Source organism: Pelodiscus sinensis, chromosome 17 (genome assembly GCF_052426305.1).
Source record: "Pelodiscus sinensis isolate ZL-2025 chromosome 17, ASM5242630v1, whole genome shotgun sequence".
Taxonomy (NCBI): domain Eukaryota; kingdom Metazoa; phylum Chordata; order Testudines; family Trionychidae; genus Pelodiscus; species Pelodiscus sinensis.
Genome location: NC_143068.1, coordinates 33,882,449 through 33,891,350, shown reverse-complemented (window position 1 = coordinate 33,891,350; position 8,902 = coordinate 33,882,449).

The window sequence follows — 8,902 nt, the reverse complement described above, 5'->3', positions numbered from 1 at the left end:
CTCTCACCCCCACCTTCTGCCTACCCCGCTCAGAGCAGGCCAAGACTGGGGAAAAGGGTGAAAGGGTCCGCAGGGGCCTCCAGGATGTCTGCTGTCCCCGCAATATAGCCTGCGATCATCCATATGCCGAGCACCCCTGCAATTTCTGGTCAGAGCCTTTGGTGCAGGAGCCCTGGGCAAGCCCTCGGCAGGAGCACTGGGCGGGCATGCGGAGTGGGTTGGGGCGCAGCAGGGTCTATTTTTCTAGGGCCCCCCCCCAGGCCTAATCTGCCACTGGCTCAGACAGGCGAGGAATCTGTGCCCGGGTCTGTCTGGCCGAGCTGCTGAGTCCCCACAATGGTCACTGTAGGAAAGAGGAGCAGCCTCTCTGCCAAACAGCGGGAGGGGGCTGCAGACGGGCCTCCAAAAACAGCGTCCAGCACTGGCCTGGCCCAAGGCTCGCGCCGCAGCCCGGGGAAGGACCCAGAAGCTCGCGGTTTCTAGGCCGGTGACTGCTCACGCCTCGCTCTGGGCCACACCCCCAAGTCCCTGCTCCAGCCAGGGCGGGTAAAACTCCAGGAGCGAGGGCGGAATGGGCCGGCTGGGTCTGGCGCGGGGGAACAGCCCGGCTTCATCTCGGAGCCCCTCGCACACTGGGCGCTGGCGTCTCTCCAGCCTGGGATGCTTTGGGACAGTGACCTCTCTGCAGCCCCCGCTCACACGGCCCAGACAGGTCCCACGCCCCCTCGCTCTCGAGGTGTGAACCCGGGTCCAGCCAGGAGAGGGCACCATGCACCCGGCTCTGCTGCTGGCGAGGGGTGTGAAATGGGAGCCAGTTGGAGAGCTCCAGGTACCAGCTCTGGCCATAAGGCAGCAAAGCCCGGGTACAAAACCAGCGGGCCTCCCCCCCCATACACACCCTCAGGGTGCTTGCTGGCTTTCCCCGGGCCTGGGGAGTTTACACAGCAAAGGGAGAGTCAGACCAGGGCTCTGCTACCCTGGGCTTCAGACAAGCAGCAAAACCGCCGGCTGCATCCCAGGGACAGCGTGCAGCTCCCGCGCCAGCGCTGGCCTGCTGCCGGAACGAGCTGGCCCTGGGGCGGGCACCGCCCAAGCCCCGCGGCCCCAAACACTGAGGAAGTTTGGGCCTGGAGCGGAACCTGGTAGCTGGCCACGGCTTCAAAGCCAGGCCCCAGGCCCAGGCAGCTGGGAGAATTCGGATGCGGCTCGGCCCCACATCTCCATGGCGGGCGCTGTGGGGTCCCTGCAGCAGGGAGAAGGCGGGGCTGGGAGCAGAGTGGGGCTGGGCACCACCCCCTTCCGCTGTCCGGCTTCCCGCTAGGAATGGCCCCACATTCCGCCCTTCGCGCCTGTCTGCCGGGCCAAGCTCCTGGCTAGGGGTCCCGGGCTGGCCTGGTGCCGGGTTATGTAGGCAAGGGAAAGCCTTGCCTCTCCCATCCTGCCCACGCTCTCCCCAGCCGGGCAGCTTCCCAGCTCTTCGGCTGGTTGGGAAGGGTGGCAGGGGTGAGACTAGGGGGTGGTGGGATGTCGGGGAGATAGGGCCATAACCTGGGGTGGGGGCTGGGCTTGGCTGCACGTGGGGGAGGTTGTGGGGGGCGGAGCTTTGGGAGGAAGGGGTGGGGCTGTGTTGCCTTCCCCAGTTGGGTGTCCACCCGCTGCCCATGGGGTCCAGAAAGGTCCCAGCCAGCCCAAGCTGATAGGGCTCAGACAGCTGCCAGGGGCAGCAGCCGGACGAGGATGCGGGGACTGACCTGGCCCAGCGGGCGCAGTGGGGATGGGCTCTCAGGCAGGAGCCCAGGAGCAGTGGAATTCCCTTCCAGGGGAAGCCTGTCTCTCCAGAGAGGGGTTCCCCGAGGCGGTGAGGGGTGGGCTGGAGACACCCAGCCTCCAGGGGGCTCCTGGCACAGCAGGGAAGCTGCAGCTCCCCAGCAGCCTCCAAATGTCCATTACATGAGACCCCCCCATTCTGCCAACTCTGCTCTTCCCCACTGCCCAGGCTGCCCGGCTTTCTCCCAAGTCCCTGTACCCCGGCTCGCCCAAGCACGTCCCTCCCCAGCAGTAACGCGGCAGGGCGGGGGAAGGCAGGCGAGCCCAGCAGTAGTGATGCCGGGGGCAGTGAAGAGGGAGCGTGGGGTCAGGTCCCAGAGGTGGGGATAGCAGTTGGAGATGACGGACTGAAGGATGGGGGTGAGAGAAGCAGCCAGGAGGGGGCTCAGCAGCTGGAGGAGCCTAATTCAGGGCAGAATGGGGCTGGGGAAGACACAGCTGGGATGGGATGCACAGATTGGCCAGGGCAGAGAGATCAGGACCAGTGTTCCCTCTATTTTTTCCCCATCTGTGTGCAGAATAATTTTTGTTACATGCACCAAGGGATGTGCACCACAGTGGAAACACATGCTGCTGGCTGTGGACGCTCTCCTACCAGCTGGGTGGCATTGGAATCTCTCCTGGGTGCCCAGCTTCCAGGGAACACTGCGTGTCTCGATCAAGGCATGCACATGTGGGCTGGAGGAGGCACAGACACCCCAGAGCTGCCCACGGACAGGGTGTCCGGGGATGCGCGAGTGGCCCAGGCCAGCCTCCCATTCACAGTGGAGCTAGGGGCATGTTGGGGAGCATGCTAGGGACCCCTCCAGGGCTGGGAGAAGCTGGCACCCCTGGCTAAGCCGTGCCGGCTCTTTCCTGCTCTCCCTGCCTCCGACTCCGGGCCCCAGTGGTACTGGTGCAAATGGGGTGAGCAGGGCCCAGTGTGGCACTGGCATCCCAGCTCTGCAGGCAGGTGGGGAGCGCTGTGGGGGAGGAGAAGAGGAAGCTGTCCCTGCACATCTCCATGGGACCTTCATTCCGAAGCTTACCGATCGCTCTGGCTCTGTCCGACCGTCGGAGCAGGAGCAAGCTGGGGCCAGGGCGCTGGGTGGGATTTCAGGCAGTCCCCATGCGCATGCCCCTCTGCTAGTGGGTGGGAACCACACCCAGGACCCCAGGGGCAGGTGCCCCTCGCCTGCTGGGGCTGGGGGGCAGCGTTGGCCTTTGGTCCCCCCTTCTCACTGGCATGGAACGAATCAAGGAGACAACACCGCAGGGTCTTCCCCGGCAGAGGGAGGGCTCGGCTTCCGGCCAAGGGGCTTGTGCCATGGGGGGGGGGGGGGCCTGTGGCCGTTGGCAGGCTGGGCAATGGGTGGCAGCGGGCGCATAAGGAGCAGTGACAGATCGAGATTTGTGGCCGCGGCACGTTTGGTTGCGGGGCCTTCGCGGCCGGGTGCGAGGACTGTGCACGCAACTGCCAGGCTGCATGACGGTGCAGCGGCTTGAGGCCCCCGCGCCTGCCACGCAGGAGGGACCCCTGCCATGCAGCCGGCCTGCAATTGGGGTCAGGCTGCTATAATCTCCCAGCAGGGCGGTTCTGCCCGTCGTCAGCCTCCCAGCCTAGCACCGGGGTTGCGTGCCTTGCCCGAGCTGCGGCTGCGGCTGGCTGGCTGGCGAGGGGGCTTCGTGGGCTGCCTGTCGGCTTCCCATTGTGTTTAACCCCTCCTTGTCATCCTGGAAAGCCTCCCTTCTTCTGGGCTTTGGAAGGTGGGTCTCTCTGGGCCTCCTATGGGTCCCCCCCACCCGACTAGCTTCTGCTTGGAAGCAACCCGGCTCTGCCCCGGCTAACTGGCTCACAGCACTTGGGTCTCCGGGACGGTCAGCCCCCTTCCTGGCATCGGGAGGCTCGGGGGACAGAGGGAGGCCGGCAGGACCCCTCCCGAGGCAGGCATGGCCTGTGCTGGGCCCCTCGCCCAGGCCGCCGAGGCTGGTGTGGTCCCCCCGCTGGAGACGACCCGTGGTCAGGGCACTGCGGGGGCTGGGGTCCCTCCCTGACCCTGGCGCTGACGCACGGTGTGGCTGCGGCTTCCGGGAGCTGGTTCTCTGGAGCGGCGTGGGGAGGTTGCATGCTCCGTTCCCAGTCGTTAACTGAACAGGGCACCTCAGCTCCCTAGGGCGATGGAGAGTGGCAGCTGCACCCCGTCCCGCAACGCACGTACCACTCCCTTTGGACTGCAGGGGGCGCTCTAATGGGTGCACCCCAAACCCTAGACGACAAGCCCCGGATAGGTGCCCAAGCCTTAGAAACGCTGCTCTTCAGAGCACCAGGTACCGTGTACCCCAGCCTGGTGCCGTGTACCCCAGCCTGCCGGGCATGGAGAGCTCTCCCCAGGCTGACGCTGCCTGACAGGCATGGGCAGCAGGTAATAGAGGCATTGCCTTCCCAGAAAGACTGGGGTGGCCCCACCCACCACGCTCTGGTGGGCTGGGAAGGATGGGGCTGTGGTGCAGCTGCCCGGCTGCTCCCCGGGCCAGAGCTGGGGCCAAAGCCGCGAGGCTGCCTGGCACTGGGGTGGTGGTGTGCTAGCCTGGGGCTGGGGGCGGGGGCCAGCAGCAGCTGTAACAGTGGGGACTGGGGGTGCAGGTCGGGGGCAGCAGTTATAATGGGGGCTGGACTCTGGTGGGCACGGAAGGGACGGGGTTGGTTTTGCCTCCCCAGACCAAGACTTCACCCACTGCCCGTACCAGGTACGGCCCAGGGTGGGATAGAATCGTAGAACACCAGGACTGGAAGGGACCTCGAGAGGTCATTGAGTCCAGTCCCCTGCACTCACGGTAGGACCAAGCACCGTCTACCATCCCTGACAGATGTCTCTAACCTGCTCTTAAATATCTCCAGAGACGGGGATTCCACAACCTCCCCAGGCAATTTATTCCAGTGTTTAACCACCCTTACAGGTAGGCAGCTTTTCCTAATGTCCAGCCTAAACCTCTCCTACTGCAATTTAAGCCCGTTCCTTCTTGTCCTATCATCAGAGGCCAAGGAAAACAATTTTTCTCCCTCCTCCTTGTAACACCCTTTTAGGCACTTGAAAACCGCTCTCATGTCCACTCTCAGTCTTCTCTTTTCCACACTAAATAAGCCCAATTCCTTCAGTCTTCCCTCACAGGTCATGTTCTCTAGACCTTTCATCATTCTTGTTGCTCTTTTCTGGACCCTCTCCAATTTCTCCACATCTTTCTTGAAATGCAGTGCCCAGAACTGGACACAATACTCCAACTGAGGCCTCACCAGCGCAGAGTAGAGCAGAAGAATGACTCCTCGTCAGGGATGGTACTTGGTCCTGCTGTGAAGGCAGGGGACTGGACTCGATGACCTTTCAAAGTCCCTTCCAGTTCTAGGAGATAGGCAATCTCCATTAATTATTATTATGACCCCTAGATCAGTACGCCTTCCTAAACAATCACTTCTCATTCTGTATTTGTTCCTTCCTAAATGGAGCACTTTGCATTTGTCCTTATTAAACGTCATCCTGTTTACTTCAGACCATTTCTCTAGTTTGTCCAGATCATTTTGAATGATGACCCTATCCTCCAGAGCACTTGCAACCCCTCCCAGCTTGGTATCATCTGCAAACTTAATAAGCGCACTCTATGCCAATAGCTAAATCACTAATTAATACATTGAACAGAACCGGCCCCAAAACAGATCCCTGCAGAACCCTGTTGGTTCTGCCCTTCCAGCATGACTGTGAACCATTAATAGCTACTCTCTGAGGGTATGTCTACACTACCCCGCTAGTTCGAACTAGCGGGGTAATGTATGCATACCGCACTTGCTAATGAAGCCCGGGATTTGAATTTCCCGGGCTTCATTAGCATAAGCGGGGAGCCGCCATTTTTAAATCCCCGCTGCTTCGAACCCCGTGTAGCGCGGCTACACGGGGCTCGAACTAGGTAGTTCGGACTAGGGTGCCTATTCCGAACTACCGGTACACCTCGTTTCACGAGGAGTACCGGTAGTTCGGAATAGGACCCTAGTCCGAACTACCTAGTTCGAGCTCCGTGTAGCCGCGCTACACGGGGTTCGAAGCAGCGGGGATTTAAAAATGGCGGCTCCCCGCTTATGCTAATGAAGCCCGGGAAATTCAAATCCCGGGCTTCATTAGCAAGTGCGGTATGCATACATTACCCCGCTAGTTCGAACTAGCGGGGTAGTGTAGACATACCCTGAGAACCTTTTAGTAGCCCCATCTAGGTTGCATTTCCCTAGTTTATTGATAAGAAGGTCATGGGAGACCGTGTCAAATGCCTTACTAAAGTCTAGGTATACCACATCCACCGCTTCTCCCTTATCCACAAGACTCCTTATCCTATCAAAGAAGCGATCAGGTTGGTTTGTCAGGATGTGTTCTTTACAAATCTATGCTGGCTGTTCCCTATCACCTCATTATCTTCCAGGTGTTTGCAGATGACTTCCTTAATTACTTGCTCCATTATCTTCCCTGGCACCGACCTTAAAGTTTGTGCCATTCCTGCAGCTACTAGTTAGATGGATGGGGGGCTTGGGTGAATGGTGGAACAGCACATCCCTCTCCCCACTCCCCCCAGTGTGCGTGGCTGGGGCAGTTTCAGGAATGGGCCCTGCCCAGGGGCGGCCCATACTATAGGCTGACTTGGCTGTCGCCTAGGATGCTGCCTTCAACAGGGCGCCCGGGGTGCCCGGTGATGATGTCACGGGGTGCCTAATGATGACGTCACGGGGCGCCCGATGATGTCACTCCATTGACGGCCGTGTGGGCAGGGGCGCCGATCACGCATTCCACCTGGGGCGCCAGCAGAGCAGCCCACCTCAGACGGCTCCTGGCCCTGCCCCCTGTGAATGAGGTGAAGGCGGAGGGCCAGGCGGGAGGTGGTGTCCTCTGTTCAGAATGGAGAAACCCAGCACCGGAGTCCTCTGCCTACTCAGAACAAATCCACAGGCAGGAAGGGTGCCTAGGTCCGGGCGATGCCCCAGCAAGCCGTCCCTCCACACTCCTGCTGGCCTGGGCTCTGCATGGCTCCTGCCCTCTGGCCTCTGGGATGCCTCTGTCACGTCCATCCTCCAGTGCCACCCTTCTCTGCCTTGCCTCTCACCAAAACCAGGTGCCCTGCAGTGCCCGCCTCCCTGGTGCCCGGCATCTGCCAGCCGTCCCTGTCTGGGCACAGCCCTGCTTGCGTCTCCAGCCTGCCCACAGGCGGGCGTGGTCTCAGGTGAGCAGACACAGCTGGCTGGAACCGCAGCCCCGTGTTCCTGGGGACTCTGCTGTTTCTCCTCGCTAGCCTGAGCACTCGGTCCCAGCCCTGGGGCTGGTCGGGTGAGCTGGGAGGCTGGGCCTGCTTGAGGTGTGAGGGGGGGTTCTAGAAGCCAGGGGGATGGACTCCCTGGACCTCTGGGAAGGGTCCTGGCAGCTGGGAGGGGGGGACTGGCGTCCTCAGGAGCAGGAGGGGGGGATGTTTTCCCTGGAGGGGAAGGCAGCGTGTGGTGCTCCCAGCACCATGGTCACCAACCAGTAGATCGCGATCTACCGGTAGATCTCGGAGGCTCTAAGAGTAGCTCTTGAGCCCTCTCTGAACTGCGCATCTGCGCAGTACATTTACATTAGATTTCCTCATCTGAGGAGCAGCTACGCACCGAGCAACAGCACAGGTGAGTAGCTGCAAGGAACGGTGGGAATTTTTTTTTAAAGTAGCAGTATAAGGATTGGGGATAGCAAGTGATGGAGAGGAGGAGAATAGAGAGGGCGGGGCTTCAAGGAAGGGGCAGGGCAGTAGATCTTGGCTTGGTCTGTCATTTAAAAAGTGATCTTGGGTGTCAAAAGGTTGGAGACCCCTGTCCTAGCAGATCACAAGAACAACCCGCAGCCGCGGGGTCTAGAACCCACAGGGTTTTTTCAGAGCAGGGGAGCCGCTCCCATGTGTGTGTGAACGCACAAGAGCCTGCTGCTGCTGGCACAGCTGGATGCAACGCAGCCCTGATGGGAGTCTGGCAACGAGGCGCTGTGTGCTGCCCCTGCGCAGGGGTGGGGAGAGCCCTGTGGAGACACCTGCTCGCCAGGCTTTTGAAGCCAGGGCACCATTGCAACGCTCTGATTGGCTGGCGGTGGTGTCACTCAGCAGCCTGTGGGTACCCAGGCCCCACCCCTTGACTCCCCTTTGCCTGCTCTGCGCTCCCCACTCCCCAAGAAGGTACCTTAAAGGGACAGTCACACTCAGAAAAAGGGCTGCAAAACCAGCCCCCTCTTGCTCCAGGTGCTGTGTAAACAAGCCCCATGGAACGCACTGCCCCCAGGTAGCTGCTCCTGCCCTTGCCCTGAGCCCGGATAGCTGAACCCACTGGCCCGACTGCAGTGTAACCCCTGGCGTCTCCACCGGGCTGATCCAGGCAGGAAGGCGCATGCTGGATTCTAGTCTACGTTGTGAACAAAATTCCCAGCCAAGACCTGCTCTTCTGGCCTGGAGTGGGGGCCGGTGCCGCTGTCCCTGGTGCGAGGAGAGCCAGCGTGGGGGAACTCTCGCTTCAAACGTCGGGCCACCCTGCTAGCAAGTGACCCACCGGCAGCCACTGGCTTGTTTACAAAGTGCTGCGAGTCCTCGGGGCCACGGCAGAACCTCCTCTCCCTGCACCTCCCTGCCAGTAATTGACCCTCTGGGAGCTGGGGCCGTGCTATAGACAGAAACACCAGCAGACAGAGCGACTCGGCGGCAGGCTCTTCCAGGGTCAGGCGGTGAACCTGGGGCAGACCTGGGAAAGGAACCAGGAGTCCTGCTGTTCCCATAATATAAGAACTAGGGGCCACCAAATGAAACTAATGGGCAGCAGGTTTAAAACAAATAAAAGGAAGTCCTTCTTCACATGGCACATAGTTAACCTGTGGAACTCCTTGCCTGAGGAGGCTGTGAAGGCTAGGACTATAACAGGGTTTAAAAGAGAACTAGATAAATTCATGGAGGTTAAGTCCATCAAAGGCTATTAGCCAGGCTGGGTAAGGAATGGTGTCCCTGGCCTCTGTTTGTCAGAGGGTGGAGATGGATGGCAGGAGAGAGATCGCTTGAT